The sequence below is a fragment of the Halichoerus grypus genome, chromosome 8 (genome assembly GCF_964656455.1).
Source record: "Halichoerus grypus chromosome 8, mHalGry1.hap1.1, whole genome shotgun sequence".
In the NCBI taxonomy this organism is placed as follows: Eukaryota; Metazoa; Chordata; class Mammalia; order Carnivora; family Phocidae; genus Halichoerus; species Halichoerus grypus.
The window spans coordinates 89,049,022-89,068,418 of record NC_135719.1 but is presented as its reverse complement, the minus strand read 5'-3'; positions in this window follow the sequence as shown (position 1 = coordinate 89,068,418).

Below are 19,397 nucleotides of genomic sequence, written 5' to 3'. Positions count from 1 at the left end.
AGAAACAGCCTATAGAGATTATTGGTAAACCTATCTTTCCCTTTGTTTATTATTATAATCCTTTTCTTTCACAGCTTTTGAAAAGTAATAAAAACACTGTGTTCTTCTCCCCCTCAAAAAAACTAGGCAAAAACAAGATGCCTGTTGAGTTAAATTGCCCAATTACAAATAAAATATTCTTTGATATATTTCTTCTAATGGCTTGTCTTTCCAATAAGCCAGTTCTGATTTCAAAGCTATTAAAAAATAGTAAATTGATGTTCAGTTGTAAGATTTGAAGAAATATATAAAAACCTTTTCATGTTCTTGCTCTCTTTAGAAACCTTACAACCAAACGGTTTATTAACGGTTACATGGTTACAGGAATCTATAATTGGAAGGATGGTCAGCGTTCCAGGGTCATGAACTTGAGGTCTCTACCAGTTGTAAACTCCTTCAGTCAGGCTACACTGCAGGATGACCACGTTTAAACACTTTATATTCTAAAAAAAGAAAGAAGTGTTGACATATACAGAACAAAAAGTTGTATCTTCACAAGAGATCAAATCTTTTGGGAGAAAAAAAATCTTTATAACGGCTTTAAATTATCAGATGTCATGGCACTACTGAACAATGTGCTATTAAAGAGCTAGAACAGAATTTCTCAGGCGACTTATGTTTGACCCCTTTTAAAGCAATAAATTCTCTTTAGACCCCTAGTATTGCTGAAATTCTATTTTTGTTGTTGTTGTTTAAATATGTATAAACATAAAACTGGGCATAAACTCCTTACTCTTACAGCTGTTACAAACTCTAAAACCAAAGCAGATTTTCAAATTAAATACAAAACTACAAATCAATGCAAGCCAAATTAACATTAATTTATTGCAGTATATGATGTGTTTGGCTGAAACTAAATCACCATTGTTGGTTTTGATAGGGGAAAGATGTAGCCTCAGGTTCAGTTCTATAGTCTGTTTCTGTGTGGTGACAACTGCAGAGAATACTAATTCATCTAAGTAAGCTCTGAAAAAAACAACCTTTGTTTGCAACCAAATTACACAGATTATACAAATTATACAGAAACTGGAACATACATTTTTTTCTTATTTTAACATCTATGAAATCAGGATACTGTATACAGTAGACGGGCACTGACATGAAATAAGGTAATTCAGGCCTCATACTTAACACTCTGCTAGTGAGAAATCCTTGAATGCCAATATATTACTTGATGAATCTAAAGCTGTATTATTTATTTCAATAAATGGAGTTAGCATAATAATATAATTGAAATCAGCATGAAATGTATAATCAAATTTTGCTGAAATTTGAAACAAGAAAATATCCAAAGTTAGTTTTAAATTCTTAGAAATATTTTTTAACATTTTTGTTTGTTTTACTTCAGTCCTGAGCTCATAGACTGTTGAAGATAAAGACAGAATTAGGCCTCTCATAGTGTTTTATTGTATATGTGCTTGGGACTATATTGGCTAATATTTCAACAATTGTTGGCAAGATAGAAAAGAATTAACAGAGAATCTGTATAATCAGAAATGCCCTCTCACCCCCAAAACAAGGCAGGTTCCTACAGCAAAACAAGTCTGACACAGATATCACAGGCCTTGTGGTTTTTCAAACAGGCTCAGCACTATGTTTGCCATGAATGAGGCTCGAGAATGCAGAGTTTCACAGAGGCAATTAGTATCTCATTTACACCATTTCATAATTGATCATAAATCAGATTTTATTATTATTGCTTCCACTCTGTTTTCAATTTAGAATATTCAAATTACCATTAAATCTTTATTTGTATAGAATGTCCTGAAAGCATTTGGCTTTCACTTGGTACAAATACATCATTTATATTGTTTAGTCTGCCTCTGTTCATTTCCCATTAGCCTCTACAAAATAGCACATTACTCAGTGGCATGTCATTTTCATGATGTGAAATCAAAGTATTGATTTGTTAAAAACATAAGAAACTAAAATCTTGGTCATTGAAAATGCTATTTATATTATCACTAGGAAACAGAAACTTTGCCTTCATAGACAACATAAGTATAGTGGCAGGCACTGGCCATTGCTACCATTTAACGAGCAAGACACAACAACCAAATATCAGCCGGTTACATACACCGTCACATTGATGGTCCCTTAGCTCAGGAAGATGAAACGGCAAGTGTAAATGCAAATTCACTTTGGAATCTCATGGCAACTTATTCCAATGTGTCAGATTCTGCTTATTTCAATATTTTAAGACAATTATCCCCCCCAAAAACAGTTTCTTTTAAAAATCCTGTAGAAAATCCTTTGACCCTTAGGAATCTGTCTGAAGACTCCAAGAGATTCCAACAAACTAAAAGAGAACCTACTGAATGAGAAAAAATACTTGCAAATGACATATCTAATAAAGGGTTAGTATATAAAGAACTTACACAAATAGACACTAAAAAAAACCCCAAATAATCTGATTTAAAAATGAGCAGGGGGTGCCTGGGTGGCTCAGTTGGTTAAGTGTCTGACTTCGGCTCAGGTCATGATCTCAGGGTTCTAGGATCGAGTCCCATATCTGGCTCCCTGCTCAGCCGGGATTCTGCTTCTCCCTCTCCTCCCTGCTTGTGCTCTCTCTCACTATCTCTGTCACTATCTGTCTCTCTCAAATAAATAAAATCTTTTTTAAAAATGAGCAGAGGACATGAATAAACATTTCTCCAAAGAAAACATGCAGATGACCAATAGACACATGAAAAGATGCTCAATATCACTCATCATCAGGGAAATGCAAATCAAAACCACCATGAGATATCGCCTCATACATCTCAGAATGGCTAAAATCAAAAACACAAGAAATAGCAAGTGTTGGCAAGGATGTGGAGAAATAGGAACCCTCATGCACTGTTGGTGGCAATGCAAACTGGTGAAGCTGCTCTGGAAGACAGTATGGAGGTTCCTCAAAAAATTAAAAATAGACCTCCCTATGATCCAGCAATTGCACTACTGGGTATTTACCCAAAAAATATAAAGACACTAATTCAGAGAGGCCTGGGTGGCTCAGCTGGTTGGGCGTGTGACTCTTGTTCTCAGCTTGGGTCTTGATCTCAGGGTCATGAGTTGAGGCCCGGCGTTGGGCTCTATGCTGGGTGTGGAGCCTATTTAAAGACACATACACACACACACACACACACACACACACACACACACCCCAATTCAAATGACTGCACTCCTATGTTCATTGCAGCATAATTCACAATAGCCAAATTATGGAAGCAGCCCAAGTGTCCATCAATAGACGAATGTGTAAAGATGTGAGATATATAAAAATACACACACACACAATGGAATATTATTCAGCCATAAAAAAGAATGGAATTTTGCCATTTGCAACAACATGGACAAATCTAGAGTATAATGCTAACTGAAATAAGTCAGAGACAAACACCGTATGATTTCACTCACATGTGGAATTTAAGAAACAAAACAAATGAGCAAAGGGGGAAAAGAGAGAGACAAACCAAAAAACAGACTCTTAACTATAGAGAACAAACTGATGGTTACTAGAGGAGAGGTGGGTGAGGGGATGGGTGAAATAGGTGAAGAGGATTAAAAGTACACTTTACTCAATGAACTCTGAGTAATATATGGAATTGTTGAGTCACTGTATTGTACACCTGAAATGAATATAACACAGTATGTTAACTACACTGAAATTAAAATGAAGTTTAAAAAAAGAATTAGAAACAGAAAAGGTGGGAGGGGAGTAATATTTACTGAACACCAACTACTTGACAGTCATTAAACATAAAAGATTGCATTTCATATTTTCAGTTATTCTGAGAGGGACCCCTGGGTGGTTCAGCTGGTTAAGTATCTGCCTTTGGCTCAGGTCATGATCCCAGGATCCTAGGATTTAGCCCCGCAACAGGCTCCCTGCTCAGTGGGGAGGCTACTTATCCCTCTCTCTCTCTCTCCCTCTGCCTCTCCCCCTGCTCATGCTCTCTCTCTCAAATAAATAAATAAAATATTTTAAAAAATTATTCTGACAGGTAGAGATTATCCCATTCTGTAGCTGAGGAAAATAATGCTCAAAGGAATTATGTGCCTTGCTTAAATTCATACAGGTAATAAAAATAGATTGGGGGAGAGAGCATTCAAACTCAGGATCCTCAGAATCCAAATCCATGCTGCTTCTATTATTCTGTGATTTGATTTAACATTAGAGATATCCTAATATAGCTTTAACCAGGAAAATCTTTATGAACTCTTTTGAAATTCTTGGGCAATCAACGCAACAGAACATGAGAAGATGAAATATTTCAGTCAGCTCTAGGTTTAGTGTTCCTAGATTATGAAGGAAAAAAATTCAATTCTCAGACCAGCTCACTTCCATCTTCCAAAATGCTTGTGGACTACTTTTTTTAGACTAGTGAAGCTTACTAATGAAATAAAAAGTAGTACAATTGTTGTAATCAGAAAATAAAAACAGGAAAAAAGACCCACAACTATAAAAATAATAATAATAAAATGACCCAAGACAGAGCTTCTGTCCCCATGTTGTCCTCCATTAAAACAAATGATTCAGAATTGTCTTTAGTGTTCATTTCTTTGATAAAATAAAATAATAAAATAAAATGTAGTTCTTGAAAAATAATTGAACAAAATAAATAATAATTCATTATTTGAATGCATGTTTTATCAACCAAAATTGGCCAAATAATTTTCATTAAAGAATCCCAGAAGTTACACAGAGTTCTAGCATTTCTGAGACCTCCTAAAAAGGTAGGTAAAACTTGAATGTTGTTTTTTAAGCATGTGAAAAAATCTAATTAGAGATGGAGATTCTAAAAGAAAACAGGAAAACATTTTTGCAACTATGGGATTATTAAAGATTTCGAAGACAAGACACAGAAAGCAGAAGCCATTAAAAAATTGATAACTGGACTTCTTCAAAATTAAAAGCTTCTGGTCATCAAAATACAATTTTTTTAAAAAATGGGCAATCCAGAGACTGGGAGAAAATACTCAGGAAAATTTCACAATCAAATATCAGGGAAAGGATGTATATCTCTAATAAATCAGGAACTCTTACACCTTGACAGTAAAGAGAACAAAAACCCAAATAAAATATGGGCAAAAGACTTGAACAGACGCTTCACACACACACAAAAGATATATAAATGGTTAATAGGCAAATAGAAAGATGCACAATGTCATTAATCATCAGAGAACTGGTAGTTAACACACAATTATTACTATTTCACACCTATTAGAATGGCTAAAATTTAAAAGATTGACAATACCAAATATTGGCCATTATGTGGAGCAACTGGAACTCATACATTGTTGGTGGGAGTGTAAACTTGTTTAACTTTCAGATAATTGTTTGGCAGCTTCTTACAAAGATAGACATACACTTACACTGTGACTCATCAATTCCACTTCTACATATTTGTCCAGGAGAAAGTAAGGCATGTGTCCGCAAAGATTCATCTGAGAAAGTCTACAACTGCTTTATTCATAATAGTTCCAAACTAGAAATATTCCAAATGTCCATCAACAGGAAAATGGATGAATTTTACAAATTTCAAATGAATACTACTCAGCCATAAAAAAGAACACATTACTAAAAAGCACAACAACCTTGATGCATTTCACAGGCATACTGCACAAAAGAAGCCAAACATGAAAGGGTACATATTGAATGATTCCATTCATATGAAATTCAAGGACAAGCAAAGCTAATTTAATAGTGATGGAAATCAGAACAGATGTTGCTTAGGGGAGAGGGGGAAATGGGGGATTGACTAAAAGATGGTATAGAAGAACTTTCTGGAATGATGTAAAGTTCTATTATCTTGATCAGTGTGTGGGTTACATAGGTATATGCATTTATCAAAACATATCAAGTATACACTTGAGATGTGTGCATATCTCCCTTATAAAGTATACTGCAACAAGACAGCATGCTTCAATGAAAAAGAAGAAAGTATCAGTAACAAAAGAACTGTTGCTGAAATCTCATGCTGAAGGGCTTGCTGCTTCTAACCAGCATAGTATGGTTCCTGGAACTTTATACTCTAGGTATACTCCTTTACTAAATGTATCAATTCCATCTAATAACAGGGCATTTAGTAAAGCTGATGGGTGTTGCCACTGTGGAGACTTCATCAAGTTGATTTCAGAAATATCTAAATATACTTCAGTATATTTCACGACACTTCAGTGCACTGAATATTTTTCAATTTATATTAATTCCTTCATGCAATAAATATTTATTGAGCACCTATTTTGTTCTAGGCAATGTTATGGGCTCCAGGGGTACAATCGTGGCCAAGTCACTACACCCCTTGCTTCATGGAGTTTCACTTGAGTGTGGAAGAGACAGACAATGACAAAGTACACAAATAAGTAAATGAAGTGATTTCAGGTGGTGATAAATGCAATGAAGAAAAGGAAATATTCGGCCACATTTCATTCATTTCTGAGAAATCGTGTGTGAATTACGTATTTACATGTCAAATTACATGTCATGTTCAGCTCCAGTATGATTTCAAAGATCAATGTTTTTGTTCCCACTATGTGATGAAAACACATTTTCCAAACATGAGAACATGAAGCCCTATTTCATCCATGCACATTTATGTACATTTTAATTTTCTCACACACTCTTTTAAAAAAGACAGATTGACAATTCACCAGATCATTACACACAAACAATAGAGCATATGGACTGTGCATTTAAGTAAAGTACTCCACACTGTTAAGATCCACCATCATAATTTCACTGGGAACTCCCTTTCTCCTCAAGGCCTTAATATTTAAGGACTTATACTAATAAGTAACTGGGATTTTTTTTTTTAAGATTTTATCTATTTATTTGACAGAGACACAGCGAGAGAAGGAATACAAGCAGGGGGAGTGGGAGAGGGAGAAGCAGGCTTCCCGCTGAGCAGGGAGCCCGATGCGGTGCTCGATCCCAGGACCCTAGGATCACAACCTGAGCCAAAGGCAGACACTTAACGACTGAGCCACCCAGGCGCCCCTAACTGGGATTTTTTTTTTTTTTTTTCTTAACATACTAGCTTGAAATGACCCATGAAAATCAGACTACATACCAACTGCTCATTCATCACATCAAGCATGGTAAAGAGACTAAAAGTTTAAGACTCTAAAGGTCTATTCTCATCTAGTACCTTGGAATTGTTTGAGAGTCATGCAGTTGAGCCACAGGATTTCACTGGTTTAAGCATGTTACCACACAACAGTATTGTACTTTTGATCTTTTAAAGGTTATTTTGGTTCTCATAAGTGGAGAACCAGACAGAGATGCTAACCATTAGTGTTTTAGCTTTGTCTGACATTGATGAAAAGCTAAAACTGTAGTAGTCTCAACTATGGCAGATCAATCCTTGTCATAAAGCCACCTTTCGCAAATCCAGGTAGACCTGTGCCAGTCAAAAGGTGTGTGAGACTACTTCCTATCTTCTAGTTTCTACAGTGGTTTATACCATTTCGAGAAATGGTGTTATCTTTCATTAGCAAACAAACCCTCTCAGCACTTTAGGAAAAACAACAGGTGACAAGCATCGTTAGTCGTCACCTGCGTAGAGTCAGGGACCGTGCCAGGAGGCAGCGTGCTCTGCCCAGTACCTTGCTGGCAGACCTGGAATCCGACCAGAGAGTGCTGAATTGTTCATTTGGGCTAATCTTCTAGCATCCCCCCGTTACCACACAATTCAAATGGAAGAAAAACCTTTTCTGATTGTCAGCTGAGTTTACACATGATGAAAATCTATATTTATGTTCATTCACCTTGCAAAATAACGATAGTAACAGTGATGATAGCTCTTGAGAAACCATGGAACGAGTATTCCAGTGAAGGCAAGCAACTAAAGAGAAAGACAGCTGGGGCTGCATAGTCACCTGAACAAAGAATAATTAAGAATCAAAATAATCATTTATATAAATAGTAATATTAATGAGTGAAAATGGACCCCTACAATTTATAATAAAATTGAGTTTTATTTTTTTCTGTTTTATGAAGATATATGCACAGCGTTGGTACTCACGGGAACAATAAAACTCAATTAATTTTATCTTTTAAAGGCAGGGTTTGAGGTTGATGGCAGAGACAGGAGAATGCCTGCTGATTAAATCTTGCACCATACCTTCCAGCTGAAGTGTTTTATGCTCTAGGCTAAGAAAATAATTCCAAATCACCTTTGGATGGCGTGTATAATGGTATGTGACATCATCCTAAAATGACTCATCCTCCTGGTTCCTTTTTCATCATTTGAGGCACACGGTCAGTAAGGACCTGTTTTCTATAGATCACATGGCTCTTAACATGTGAGGTTGTTAGGAACACGTGCTTCCAGGCAGGCATATCTGGATTTCATCCTCAGCTGTGCCATTTACTAGTGTGATCCTGGGTTAGTTCTTTGGTTGAACTTACCCAGTTCCTTGAACTGGAAATAATACCAACCTCATCATGTTATTGATGAGATTAAGATTAAGAAGATTAAGTAAGATTAAGAAATGATATATGAGGGGCCCCTGGGTGGCTCAGTTGGTTAAGCATCCAACTCTTGATCTCAGCTCAGGTCATGATCTCAGGGCTGTGAGAAAAAAAAAAGATATATGAAATATGCCTGGCTAATGAAAGGTACTCAAATAATTACTGGTTCATTTCTCCTCTGCTTCTTTCCCTAGGTCCTATCACACATGGTTCATATAATCAGTTATCTGTATATGTCTTATTGTTTACCTCTCCTTGGACTGTAACCTCCTTATTAGGGAGGATGGCTTGTCATTCATCTTTGAATCTCCTAGAGCCCACCACATAATGCCTTAAACAGAGTAGGCACTTGGAAACTATATATTCAATTTTACTTCCTGTAACTCAGCAGACACTCAGCAATTTAATGAAATAAAACCATAGTCAAGATGCCTAGTGATGTTTCTTCTCTCTAGTAGGCTGGCTGCTTTTATTTTTAGATGTGTCTTTCTGGAGCATTCACTTAGACTGATGGCCTTTTACTTCAGGTAGACAGAGTCTTCCTAGGTTGGATGGGCTGTTTTCACGATTCAGCTGAGGCTTTGCTTTTGTCCTGAATTAGTCTGTGACATGTACGGTTAGATGAGTTTTCCAGTGAAACAGGATGAGCCCAAGGAATAAATCCACCAAACTATTCTACTTTTTGTCAACGGAACATCCAATAGCTGCAATGTACAGTACAACTGGCCACATATATATAATATATAAAACATATATATTACATTTTTAATATGACTCATAAGAATTTTAGTGCGCCCTAAACGTGTTCAAAATGCTTTGATCCGGGAACCTGGGTGGCTCAGTTTGTTAAGCGACTGACTGTGGCTCAGGTCATGATCCTGGAGTCCCGCACCAGGCTCCCTGCTAAGCGGGGAGTCTGCTTCTCCCTCTGACCCTCCCCCATCTTGGACTCTCTCTTTCTCCTTCTCGCTCAATCAAATAAATAAATAAAATATTTTTAAAAAATGCTTTGATCCAGGGGCGCCTGGGTGGCCCAGTTAAGCGTCTTCCTTCGGCTCAGGTCTCAGGTCATGATTCCAGGATCCTGGGATCAAGTCCCCGGGATCGAGTCCCCCCTGCTCAGCGGGGAGCCTGCTTTTCCCTCTCCCTCTGCCTGCCTCTCTGCCTACTTGTGTTCTCTCTCCCTCTGTCAAATAAATAAAATCTTTTTTAAAAATGCTTTGATCCAAGGAAATTTATTTTTTCAAGTTCTCCACAGATAAACTAAATGCCAATTATATAAATACTTTAAAGAGGGAAATTCCAATTAGTCACATGGGGCTGTGCCTTGTACACTTTACCTTGCGGAAAAAGTGTAAGTAAATCAACAGTCCTCGAATATTGTGAATTAAGGGCAACTTTCCTTTATTCTTCTCTTTCACCCTTTGACCAAGACCATGGGGCTGTTTTGAGGATTAAGTGAGCTAAGTATACACAGTGCCCAACTTAGTACCTGCCGCACAGGATGCGCTGAAGTGGTCACAGCTGGGCAGCCTGATGTTGCCATTTGAGGGACAACCTAAACCTGGGTTTCCCCTTCAGGAGAGAGGACAAAATGCAGGAAGGAGTTCCCCAGTCCCCTTCTCTCGGAGTCCACAGGCATTCCAAAGATCTTTGACTCAAAATACTGTTTTCACAGTACATTTCATCAAGAACATTACCTTGAAAATACTACCTTGAAAAAAATAGCAAAGTGACTACCGTATCTGGAGGGGAGAGAGCACCCAGGGGTTTCCTGGGAGCTGGCAGTGTTCTGGATCAGGGTAGTGGCTACCTGGTGTGACTTTATGATAACGAAACTATACATTAATGTTCTATGCACTTTTATATACATGTGTCATATTTCAATGGAAAGGGTTTAAAATGAGATTGTGTGTGTGTGTGTCAAGAAAACAAACAGAATTCACTAATCTTTCCCATTTTTCTTTTGGACTGTTTATCCTTTTCTTAATGGTGATTTTATTTTTTGGATGAACATAAATACCTTATTTTAATGTAGTCAGTCTTTTCCTTACCAGGAAAAGATACCTGTTTGGGTCTGTTTTAGAAAATTTCCCATGCCTCAAAGTCACTAAGATATTCTCTAGAAACTTTATTATCTTACTTTTCATATTTGGATATACATTCTACAGAAAATGATTTTTTAGTGTATGGCATGAGGCAGAAGTCAAGATTTGTTTTCCATACAGAGACACACAATCAACCCAATGTTATTTATTAAACAGATCACTCTTTCCTATTGACCTTCAATGCTACCTTTGTGCATGCCTTTGACCTTACAGTTGTGGGTCTCTCTTTTGGTTCTGTTGATCCTTTGTGCCAATACCACACGGTCTTAATTAAAAATGTATACTTTTTGAGAGGCAGTGGAGGGCAGGAGAGGTATCCCAGGCAGGAAAGCTGTGCAATATATGGATATAGTTTGTCCATGTACAGAATCCAGAGGCAACAGCAAAATAATTTCTTAATTGTCAACATATTGAATTTACCTTCAAATGCTCTACTGAGAAGCCATAGTTTCTGTTCACTAGAATAAACACCCTTTATCCTTCATTTCAAAAGATGTTTCTATCCATAAGGCAGCTGTGAGACATCTGCTCTAAGATCTTTTATTCTAGTAAGGGTAAAAGTTTGATGGATCCATTCACTCCCTCTTGCCTAGGCCCATACATTTATAGGCAATGTGATCGGGGCTGGGATAAGTTAAGAAGCTTCTGCAAGAAGGAATTTATGTTTGGCCTCAAAAACAACTCATCCCAGTCAGTTGATCAAATTCAGTTTTGTTAACCATGCAACCATTTTTTTGGCACAAATCTTGCTTTCTAGGAGTCCTCCCCCCTTTTACTGGGGTAGGTACCCTTTTTTGAGCCCCCACATTCCCTGGGGAAATTGTCTTCAAAGTTCTTATAACACTGAGCTGTAATTGTCTCTTTACTGATCTGTCTTCCTCTCTAGATCATGAAAACCTTGGGGATCGTGTCTTAGTCTTTTTCTTTTCTTTTTTTCATCTCTAGTTCCTAGCACAGCACCTGAACAAAACTGACATATAATAGAACTGCATATTTGAATAAAAGAATTAATTTCTGACTCGATCTGTCATACACATTACTGACTTAAATAAGGCTTCATTGATAATATTTAGCCATGCCTGGAGATTAACTATTAATGCACAGATCTGAATTTGTGGTGAGAAGTTTGATAGTACAATTAAACTGAATATCCTGGAAGCAAAACATGAGAGAATATTGACTATTAATTGTATAATATGATGCCTGGTAATATGAAAACCAGATACCCTGAGGAACTCAGTGTTTCACACATATTCACACACGCACATGCACAGAGAGAGAGAGAGATGGCTAAATCTTATTTAAAAGTCTCCATCAATGCAGAGCTGAGCTGGCAAGAAAGTTACCTCCAGATAATGAGCATTGGGGATGATAGCTGCCTGAAGCATCTGACAGTCCCCAGTGGTGTAGAGCTTTTGGCATTAACTGATTGCATGCAAGAGACAGGAGACAAAACTGAGGGCTTATGTAAAGTGGCAAATCAAAAAAAGATATTGGCATATAGTTGAGACTCTGAAAAGTGTCATTCTATTGGAAGGATGAACTTGGGGCAGAGCCCCTCCACATAAAGAGAAATGATTAGGAAACATGCCAGTGTCAGCTTTATTTCTGAGCACAGTGGGGAAAACATTCTCTTGAGGTTTCTCCTAATCACACATTCACCATCATCTGGGTACAAGCCAGAATTCACATTAGATAAACTAAAATTATAGTTTAAAGTGATGCCAGATTGTAGTGACTTGTTTAAAAAGCTATCAAGAGTATGCCCAAAGAACAAGAGACTAAAAAACAAGATCCAGAGACTAAAAAAAAATAATCAGGCTGATCTGGAAAAAAAAAATCAAAGGCAACATGTAAAAATGAAAAGTGTAATCAAGATAAGAAATTCAATAATTGGGTTAAATGTCAGATTGACCATAATTAAAGAAAGAATTACAAAAATGGAAGATAGAATTAAAAATCACACAGAATATAGCACAAAGTAATTGTGATGGTTAACTTGACTGGGCTACGGAGTGTTCAGGTTAAACATTATTTCTGTGTGTGTCTGTGAGGGTGTTTTGGGATGAGATTAGCATTTGAATCAATGGACTCAGTAAAGTAGATTGCCCTCCCCACGTGTGTGGGCATCAGGCAAGCAGGTAAGGGCTTGAATAGAACAAAAAGCTGAAAAGGTAGGATTTGTCCCCTTCCTGCTTGCCTCTTTGAGATGGGACATTGATTATCTCCTGCCCTTAAACTGGGATTTACACCATTGACTCTCCTGGTTCTTTGACCTTTGGACTCAGACTAGAATTACATCATCAGCTCTCCTGGATCTCCAGCTTACAGATGGCAGACTGTGGCACTTCTCAGTCTCCATATTCACATGAGCCAATTCTTCATAATAAATCTCTTCTTCCTCTCTCATTGTCTCTCTTGATCAATATAGATATAGATATAAGTATATCTTATTGGTTATATATAGAGAGATGGATAGACAGGTCTTATTGACTCTGTTTCTCTGGAATGCTGATGAATACAGATATTAAAACTTATGTAAAGTTCTGGAGGCTAGAAATCCAAGGTGAAGGTGCTGTTGGTTTCTGGTCCCCACCAGAAATATATATAGCTGCCTTCGCTCTGTTTATGGGCACAGAGAGAGAGAGTGAGTTCTGGTCTCTTTTCCTTTTCTTATAAGGACACCAGTCCTATCGGATTAGGGCCTCACACTTTTGACCTCATTTAACCTTAATTACCTCTATAAAGGCCCTATTTCCAAATATAAACATACGGGGGACTAGGGCTTTAATACATGAATGTTGGTGGGACACAATTCAGTCCATAACAATAGTCCATAAAAGTAGGCAAGACTAGATAGAAGGGGGAAGAGAATATTCAAAGACATGATGATTGAGAACTTTTAGAACAAATGTTCAGTAAACTTAAAAAATCCAAAGCAGCATAAATGACAAGAATACATGCTTCATACATCATACTAAAGCTACAGAATACCAAAGGCAAAAATAATGTTAAGGGCAGATAGAGAAGATTATCTACAAAGGAACCTCTATTAAACTGACAGCTGATTTCTCAGCATCAATGACATAAAAAGATAATGGAATGATATCTTTAAAATCAACTGTAAAAGGGGCACCTGGATGGCTCAGATGGTTAAGCATCTGCCTTCGGCTCAGGTCATGATCCCAGCGTCCTGGGATCGAGCCCCACATCGGGCTCCCTGCTTGGCGGGGAACCAGCTTCTCCCTCTCCCTCTACTGTTCCCCCTGCTTGTGCTCTCTCTCTCGCTCTATCAAATAAATAAATAAAATCTTTAAAAAATAAAAATAAAATCAACTGTGAACTTAGTAATGTATATTTAGTGAAATATTTTTTAAAATAATAAATACAAAATAAAGGTATTTTCTGAAAAACTAAGACTGAGAATTCTCACTAAAAGAAGTCATACAGGGACGCCTGGGTGGCTCAGTCAGTTAAGTGTCTGCCTTCGGCTCAGGTCATGATCCCAGGGTCCTGGGATGGAGCCCTGCATCGGGCTCCCTGCTCAGCAGGGAGCCTGCTTCTCCCTCTGCCTGCCGCTCCCCCTGCTTGTTCTCTCTCTCTCTCTCTGACACATAAATAAATAAAATCTTAAAAAAAAAAAAAAAAGAAGTCATACAGAATATATTCCAGAAGAATGAAAATGAACCCAGAAAGCTCTGACATGAAAGAAGGAATGGTAAGCAAAGGAAATAGTAATTATGTGAGTAAATAAAACCAAATGTTTACTGTATGAAATAATACTGGGAGTTAATTTATAGGGCTATATATTAAAAACAAAATACTGGAAAACAATAACATAGGTAGGGTAGGGCTGATCAGAGTTATAAAGCAAACCTTCTATAAGCCTCTGTGGCGATCCAGAAAAGGGTAACTGCACTGGTTAACTTTAGAATTTGTTTAAAAAGCATGTGAAAATTTTGAGAATAACACTGAAAAAATAGAAATAGACAAAATTTTCCAATTAGTAGAGGAGGAGAAATAAAACAAAAAACTCAGTCAAAGCCAAAAGAAGGCAAGAAACAAAGAGAGACAGAGAAAGTGGAACAAATGGAAAACACAAAATAACATGATAAAAAGAAATTCAAACATATAAATGGTTACAAAAAATATGGTAGAACATTCCAACTGAAATACAAAAACTGCTGCTCTAGGATAAAAAGAAATCCATCTCTATGCCATTTACATGATAAATATCTATAGTCTGAGATAAAGTTTTAACACAAAGGTTAAAAGTAAAAAATTAAAGGTGTGCCTAGCTGGCTCAGTCAGTAGAACATGTGACTCTTGATCTCGGGGTTGTAAGTTCAAGCCCCCCGTTGGGTATAGAGATTATTTAAAAGAAAATCTTTTTAAAAAACCCAAAACAGTAAAAGATTATCTTTTTTAATCTTGGGTACAATTCACTTTGTACTCTACACATTTTGAGAGAGAGATACCCAGTAAATGCTAACCAAAAGAAAGCAGCAGATCTGTATTAATAAATAAAATAGATGTTAAGGCAAAAATATAGAGATGAGAGACATTATAAGATGATAACACTATCCACCAAGAAAGTTTAACAATTATGAACTTTTATGCACCTAATAAAGGAAATTTAAATTATGTAAAGTAAAAATAGACAAAACTTTAAGGAAACACTGCCAAATTCCATGTCATATGGAAGATTTTAACACACTTATTTTAGTAATTGAGAGCAATAGATCCCCCTAAAATCGGTAAAAGTATTAAAGATTGAAGCACCACAATTTCATCGGTTTAGTATAATGGACATGTATAGAATATGAATTGTACCCAAGAATTAGAGACTCCCTATTCTTTCCAAATGCCTATAGAAAGAAAACTCATACTGTCCATAAAATAGATCTCAACTAATTTCAAATCAGTGTTATTAGAGAGACTATGATCTCTAAAAAATTTAATTAAATTATAAATAATAGAAAAACATAACTATAAATATTCTGTATATAAAACATTTAAAATGCTTCTGTTTATTTCAAAATGTGTGGAGTACAGGCAATGTGCTACACACAGAGAAACTTGTGACTTTAAATGCATATTAAAGAAAAGAGAAAAACTAAAAATGAACGATTTAGGCAACCAACTGGAGAAATGAGAAAAATAACACAATAAGCCTAAAGAAAGTAGAAGGAAATAATAGAGATTAAAAGTAGAAAATGAAATAGAAGACAAAGACATCATAGAAGAACCAATAAAGCAAAAAGTTGATTTCTTTGAAAATACTGATAAAATTGATAAACTTTAGGCAAGACTAATCAAGACATAAAGAGAAGAGGCATAAACAAGCCATGTTTGGAATGGAGAGTGAGGGACATTACAGATAAAGCAGGAAATAAAATGACAATTAAAAAATATGAATGGGGCGCCTGGGTGGCTCAGTTGGTTAAGCGACTGCCTTCGGCTCAGTCATGATCCTGGAGTCCCTGGATCGAGTCCCGCATCGGGCTTCCTGCTTGGCGGAGAGTCTGCTTCTCCCTCTGACCCTAACCTGTCTCATATGCTTTCTCTCATTCTCTCTCTCTCAAATAAATAAATAAAATCTTTAAAAAAAAAAAAAAGTATGAATGACTGTGTTGATAGACTTAAAAGTTTAGATGAAAAGAAAAACTCGGGAAAATATCAGTCACATCAGACTGATATGATTACAGAATGGTATAAATTGGAAATTCACTAAGAAGATTCAGGCTTATACCAATCAGGGGTGATTTTTTTTTAGATGATCCCTCCAAGATTGTTTGGATACCTCCTGACCAAAAAAGGGAGGATTGTCTAAATTCTCGAATTTCATGCTAAGCCTGGGATGGTATGGTGAAAGACAAATTAAATATTATTTAAATAAGGTGGAAGTGGGGTGAGAAAGGGCTAAATATCAGCACCCTAGCAACCATGGAAGGTAATATGAAGTGTGGAATTATATTAGTTCTTATTAAAAGAATGCTCCTACTGCTCATTTTTGTTTATTATTTTGTGCATTAGAAATTCAAGTGTCCGGTGATACAGCATTAATTTTGGAGTTGGAGTTTTTCCCAACTTGATCAAAACTGGAGTAATAGCAGCATTGCAGGCTCCCCAGTGCAGTAAGAACTCGTAACACTACGGACTTCTTCAGGTGACTGAGAGTTTCCACCACCTTTGTCCAATTAACAAATCAAATGACTGAGAACAGATGAGGCTGTGCAAAACCATGGACTCTGAAGTTAGAACAACCAGGGTTCAAATCCACCACAGAGTTAGGATGATCTTAAGAAAATTACATTTAATATATGTGCGTCTCATTTTCCTCAACTGCAAAATAAATATGGGATTTTTTTATAGATGTACTCAGCCCAGTACAAAAAGTGTTTTTATAGAGAGCGTTTATTGTGGAGTCTGTAGGTACTCCATAATATAGTTCTTATCCCAGATCCCTTCTCAGTGTTGGTGGGCAAAACATATTTCTTTCTTTCTCTTTTTTTTTTTTTAGATTTTATTTATTTATTTGAGAGAGAGAGAGAGGGCATGCGTACACGCATGAGGGAGGGGAGGGGCAGAGGGGGAGGGAGAAGCAGACTCCCCACTGAGCAGGGAGCCCAAATCAGGGCTCAATCCCAGGACCCCGAGATCATGACCTGAGCCGAAGTCAGACACTTAACCAATTGAGCCACCCAAGCTCCCCAAAACATAATTTCTAAGTGGATATAACTCATATACATTGAAAATGCTTCTCCTAGGATGTGGCTTAGGAAGTTTTAAACACCCTAATCTTTTTGTTTGGACCAAAATGTTCAGTTTTGAGAAATTTTGCATTTTTGACTTATCATACTTTCCAGGGGGGGGCTGATTAGGATTTTAAAAGTCTGGGTTAGTATTATAAAAGAAAATGTCTTTCTTTGAAATGGCTGTAGAAGAAAACAGAAGACATAAGGTCGATAGTGAAGTGGTTGGCTCCCCACCCCAATATGCTGCCCTACTGGTGTCTTGCTCGTGTGTATAAATATATGAAAATAAACTTTTGTGAACTGGCTTGCTTTATACCTTTAGAGATATATTCCCCTAGTGGGAAATGTATTTTCCATGCAAACAACTGATGTCCAATATTCATATTTGACAAATTAATCTTTGACTATATATTGATATCAAGCTATATTTAGAGTCTAGAATTTCTTGGATGGTATTTCTCAGCATCGATGTTTTGGTTCCTTTTAAATTTTTGGACCTAACCTATTACTGTGTTGTGAAATCACCTGCTCTGGAGGACTGCAGTGATGATTAGTTTGTTATGATCAATACTGAAAAAATACTAAGAAAATGTTAGAGAGCATTATATACAGTAAGGGATATTTAGGAAACTTTCACATCTGTGTTAAATGTGTGAGTGTGGATGTACACACACACAGTGGGTCATGATGTCAAGAGTATTTCTTACTCTGGATCTTGGTCAAAATGAGAATGAAGGCTGCTGTCCCATGTGAACTGGTGGAAAGGTATGGGGCAGGAGCAGAGGGTAAGAGTCTCTCCTGGTTCTAAAATCTGAGACCGCACAGCATACCTCACACACATACCCACACACACAATAGGCAGTTCCTAGTGTTCAAGTTTGTTTTGTAGGTCAGTTTTTGAGGACTCAGAATGCATCGTGTAAGAGAAAGACTTATTATCAAACCAGCCTAGAAAATCACTAACATAACATAATTTAAAAAAAAAAAAAGCACCTTCTAAACCTAACAAAAAAAAAAAAGAAAATCTTTAACCGGTCATGTACTATAGTCATAGTATACTAAACACCCCAAGAATTGTGTGTAACAATGCAATCCTTTTCATTTTATGAAGAAAGATACTTACTCAAGTGGAGTAAAAGAGACCTAACTTGGTTGCCACAAACCTGGTGATGACTTTGAGGAAAGTAGTCATATCTCTGGATTCAGCTGTCTCAGGGGTGAAATGTGGAGGATCTTTAAGGCTTCTTCTTGCTCTGCAGTATGAAGATCCGATATTTTCCTTAGTGTCCCACCTTCGTCCCTACAGCAGAACAGTTGTGGGTGGAGGGAATAGCACAAAATTCACAGTAAGAATAACCTGCCCAGTCTCTGGCTCTATGACGTTGAGCATGTCACCAAATCCCTCTTGGCCTCCACTCCCTCATCTGTAAAATATAAATAATAACTTTCATCTCTAAAGGATTAAATGTAAAAGCACCTAATAAAATACTCAATGTTTCCTTCTTTACTTCTCCTCTTCTCCACCTGCCAGGTTATGGAGATGGACCTTTGCTCTCCAACACCCTACCTCTGCTCAAGCTGTGACCCTGTAGTGAGAGAAGGGGCTTGGTGGAGGGGAAGACCAAAAAAGAAGGAAGAGGGGGATGGGGGGAGGCCTGTCCCAGCAGAACTGAGGGGAGCTGGAGAATCCTGCTTGCAGGGGAATCTCTCCAGGGCCTGGCCCTTGATGCCTCCCCAGCTCTTTCCTCCTTCAGGACTACCCCACCCCCCACCCCCTGTGTCTGGGCCATGACAACCTTGCAGTAGAAGGAGAACTTGGTGGGAACAGGAAAGGGAAGGAAGGATCCTAGCTGCAGTGCTGGGAAGGGTCTCTATGGCAGCCTCTATTTTCAAAGGACTGAGTTTTTGTCGTCTCCGTTCTACACCCTCAAACAAAATAGAACAAACAAAAGCAAACAAACTCAGCCTCTCCACAAGAACCAGTGAGCAATAGAGATTTTTATTGGTCTCAGTGAGGGAGATGAGGGAGCGAAG